General features: G+C 46.3%; 1 non-coding gene across 1 annotated transcript; it reads left to right on the top strand.

Moving 5' to 3' along the window:
- The first annotated feature begins 3,916 nt into the window (after positions 1–3,916).
- Positions 3,917–4,057, top strand: LOC120366741 (U4 spliceosomal RNA). Its single transcript, XR_005581303.1, has one exon. It is a non-coding gene; the product is annotated as a U4 spliceosomal RNA (small nuclear RNA).
- The last annotated feature ends 704 nt before the right edge of the window (positions 4,058–4,761 follow it).

Genomic DNA, 4,761 nt, shown 5'->3' with positions numbered 1-4,761 from the left:
TTTCACATAAAGAAAGCGGGTCCCAATCCTGTTGTGTTGCCCGTATCCATGTTGCAACCTTTTGCTAATCAACAAAGCCATTCTTTCTGTCTCACAAACTGTTCCCTGACATGTCACAATCTTTGTTGCACACATTAGGGCTTTGTGAGTGATGATAAAAAAAAAGGGGTGTTTTGTTTTCTTTTATCATTAGGACCTTTAAAAGAGTAGCAAGTTATTCTGCTGGACTTCCAAAAAATGTAGCTGGGAAGAACAAGATAGCCCATAAAAAGCTAAAAATTACTTTCAAGGACTCGGGAACGGAACGTGTGGTACATGTGCGACGTTATCTGTTAAAATAGCCAACTGTGCTGAAATCCCCTTGTGGGAAAAGGTAGAGATTTTTGCAAATGCAAGACAAAATGTTACTTCTCTCGATAAGACCACAGTACCAAGGACACAGAAAAATAGGTCAGAAGCAGAGGAAAGATGGGGTTATATGACCTGAGAAGCAAAGCCTCCCATGGATCCTCACTCTGAGCGTGCCTAGAAATAAGAAGCTGAGTTTCATCAACAGCAGCAGCAAACGCAGAGTGAGAAAAGCAGAAAGAAAGTTCTAGTAGCCACAGAAGTTAGTTGCTTTGACCGTGGGCATGAGACCAGAATTTCAGAAGTGACAGAAAAAGCAGGCAGACAGACGGCAGGTATTTGCTGCAACCCTCAAGCCCTAAGGAAGAGTCTTGACTATGTTATCATCGCTTTTGAACCTGTCAGCGACCATAGCTCTCGGTCCGTGAGGAAAAGCCCTGCTGGCCTTTGAGACTGGTGTGAGGGACTGTCCTGCTCTGGGAAACGCGGGAGGGCTTTGAAGAAGAATTTATAACGTTTTAAGAAAGCATGGGAACTTGTGTTGGGCCGCATTCAAAGCTGTTCTGGGCCGAATGTGCCCTGTGGGCCAAGGGTTGCACAAGCTTGGCTTAGGGTTTCTTGGTGAGATGAAAGCTGTGATAGGGCATTGAAGCCGAACGCATCATTTTTTCACCATCGTTTTGGTGAGTAACCAATTAGCATTTTCTGCCTGTTGTTCGGGCATCACAAGAAAAGGGCCTCTGAGAAAGCCCCGTCTCCTGGGACAACAGCGCAGGTCACGCCTTCAACCTCCAGCCCCTGCAACGCACAAGGACAAAACAATCGTGCTTTCTGTGGCCAACATGACACCTTTGTCACGGCCCATGCGTCACAGAGGGACTTGGGCCCTGTCTGGCTCCTTCTTATAGTGTGCATTTTCACGGCTCTCCGTGCAGGTGCGGGTACAGCTGGCTCCTTCTCCAGAGAGCATTGATGCATTTCCAGTAACAGGATGAAAACCAGTGCCAGGCCATGGAGAGTAGCGACTTCTCAAATGCTGGTGCCTTGTAGATGTTGTGGCCTGAATCTGTTTTTTTTTTTTTTTAAGAGATGGGGTCTGTCTCTGTCACCCAGGCTGGGGCTCAGTGGCATGACCTTGGCTCACTGCAGCCTCGACCTCTTGGACTCAGGCAATAATCCTCCCACCTCAGCCTCCTGACTAGCTCAGACTACAGGTGCATGCCACCATGCCTGGGTAATTTTTAAATTTTTTATAGAGACAGGGTCTCATTATATTGCCCAGGCTGGTCTTGAACTCCCGGCCTCAAGTGATTCTCCCACCTTGGCCTCCCAAATCATTAGGATTACAGTTGTGAGCCACGGCACCCAGCCATGGTCTGAATTCATAACTCACTGTCCTAGTTGTGACCCCAGGAAGCATCAGATCTGCCACGTTAGAGTTTCCGTGGCCATCTGGTTTAATGGGCTGATGATGAGGCTTCATATAAATTCTTAAATTCCCATGATGAGATGTTGGCAATTGAGGCCCTCAAAGAGTTGTCTCCAACAAAGATAAGACAACCCAGTGTCTCACCAAAGAAGTTTCCTCCAGACTCATTTAAATACAGAAGCTGAGCTAGGTGTGGTGGCTCACACCTACAATCCCAGCACTTTGGGAGGCCAAAGCAGATGGATCATCATCTGTCATTAGGAGTTTGAGACCAGCCTGGCCAACATGGTGAAATCTTGTCTCTATTAAAAATACAAAAAGTGGCCGGGTGCAGTGGCTCACGCCTGTAATCCCAGCACTCTGGGAAGCCGAGGTGGGCAGATCACCTAAGGTCAGGAGTTCAAGACCAGCCTGGCCAACATGGTAAAACCCTGTCTCTACTAAAAATACAAAAATTAACCTGGCATAGTGGCAGGTTCCTGTAGTCCCAACTACTCGGGAGGCTGAGGCAGAAGAATCTCTTGAACCTGGGAGGCAGAGGTTGCAGTGAACTGAGATTGTGCCACTGTACTCCAGCCTGGGCAACAGAGCAAGATTCCATCTCAAAAAAAATACCAAACAAACAAAAAACAAAATTAGCCTGGTGTGGTGGCAAGGTGCCCATAGTCCCAGCTACTCGGGAGGCTGAGGCAAGAGAATCGCTTGAACCTAGGAGTCAGAGGTCATAGTGAGCCGAGATTACACTACTGCACTCCAGCCTGGGCAACAAAAAGATACTCTGTCACAAAAAAGAAAAAAGAAAAAGAAAGAAAAGATGAAAAAAACAGAAGCTGGCTGGGCACGGTGGCGCACCTCTGTAACCCTAGAACTTTGGGAGGTGGAGGTGGAGGATTGTTTGAGCCCAGTGGTTCAAGACTAGCCTAGGCAAAGTAGTGAGACTACATCTCTACAAAAAATTTAAAAATTGGCCAGGCAAGGTGGTGCATGCTTGTAGTCGCAGCTACTCAAGAGGTTGAGGTGGGAGGATTCTTTAAGCCTGGGAGATGAAGGCTGCAGTGAGCTATGACTGTGCCCCTGTCCTCCAGCCTGCATGACAGAGTGAGACCCTGTCTCTAAAACAAAAGAACAGAAGCCCCAGTCTGATGGCAGTGCTTAAAGGACAGGGTCAATGCAGACAGGCATTTCTGCATCACCATGGAAAGCTCGTGGGAGGAAGTAGATACTGAAGTCATCTTTTTCTGAAGTAATCACTTGTTTGTTCCAGAAAAGGTTAAAATGAGTCATCTCTCTCCTGGTGTGTCCTCCCTCAACCTCCTCCACAGCTCTTCCGGAGCAGAAATAATAATGGAGTTATCATGGTCACAAATAACCGATAGTCACAAAATCATGATCGTCAACATAAGATCATTTATATTTTAAAATGTGATTCACCAACATGAGTGAAGCATGCATACACAGGGTCAACAGACGTTGCCATAGAGACGGTCAGCCATATTGTGCCCAGTTTTATTGTTTGTCATGGCTTGGAAGTTCATTCACTGTAATTCTTGTCTTCCCGGAATACTGAAACCCACACGCGCACACACAGGCTAGACACAGTTGAGTGAGTGGCATGTTCCTATAAAATTTAGGTGACACGGTTATTTCACTTGTGTTCTTGGAACCATGAAAACTCAGAGCTGCAGGAGCTCTCTGTTCAGAGGATCATTCAACGTATGACTTTCACAGCTGTAGAGAATGAGATCAAGGCCAGGAATGGAGGTTAGGAGGAGGGATCTGACCTGAACCTAAGTACGCTCCTTTTCTCGAGAGCAAGATGGTATGGAAGAGACTCTGGGGAAATGGGACCTTAAGATCAAGAAAGGACTCAGTGACACTTGAGAATGATGTCTGTGACACACAAAGCCCTTTTCTCAGGACATTACGGAGCTCTGGGATATTAATGTTTCCTTTATCTCTAATTCACTCATCTAAATGCTTTAAGAGTGTAAATACAGGCCGGGCGTGGTGGCTCACGCCTGTAATCCAAGCACTTTGGAGGCCAAGGCGGGCGGATCACCTGAGGTCGGGAGTTCAAGACCAGCCTGACCATCATGATGAAAACCCGTCTTAAAAAAAATAAAAAAGAGTGTAAATATCAGCTTCGCGCAGTGGCAGTATCGTAGCCAATGAGGTTTATCCGAGGTGCGATTATTGCTAATTGAAAACTTTTCCCAATACCCCGACATGATGACTTGAAATATAGTCGGCACTGGCAATTTTTGACAGTGTCTATAGAGACTGAATTAAAAAAAAAAAAAAAAAAAGTGTAAATATCAGTACGAATGCGGTGGCTCGCGCTTGTAATCCCAGCACTTTGGGAGGCTGAGGTGGGTTGATCACAAGGTCAAGGGATAGAGACCATCCTAAATAACGTGGTGAAACCCTGTCTCTACTAAAAATACAAAAATTAGCTGGACATGGTGGCACAGGCCTGTAATCCCAGCAACTTGGGAGGCTGAGGCAAGAGAATCGCTTGAACCCAGGAGGGAGAGGTTGCAGTGAGCCGAGATCAAGCCCCTGCACTCCAGCTTAGGCAACAGGGCAAGACTCTGTCTCAGAAAAAAAAAAAAAAAAAAAAAAAAAAAAAAAAAAAAAAAAAAAAGACTGCAAATATCACTTTTTGAAGTTATACTTTCAGTGAAAGTGTTAAGTGACTGCTGTGGTTTTAAAATTGTGTTTCCAGGCTGCGCACCATAGCTCACGCCTGTAATCCTAGCACTTTGGGAGGCCAAGGCAGGTGGATTGCCTGAGCTCAGGAGATTGAGACCAGCCTGGGCAACACAGTGAAACCCTGTCTCTACTAAAATACAAAAAAATTATCTGGGTGTGGCAGTGTGCTCCTATAATCCCAGCTACTTGGGAGGCTGAGGCAAGAGAATCACTTGAACCCGGGAGGCAGAGGTTGCAGTGAGCTGAGACCACACCACTGCACTCCAACCTGG

Source organism: Saimiri boliviensis, chromosome X (genome assembly GCF_048565385.1).
Source record: "Saimiri boliviensis isolate mSaiBol1 chromosome X, mSaiBol1.pri, whole genome shotgun sequence".
Classification (NCBI taxonomy): Eukaryota; Metazoa; Chordata; class Mammalia; order Primates; family Cebidae; genus Saimiri; species Saimiri boliviensis.
Note: the sequence above shows the minus strand (reverse complement) of the source record. Positions and strands in the feature narration are given on the sequence as shown.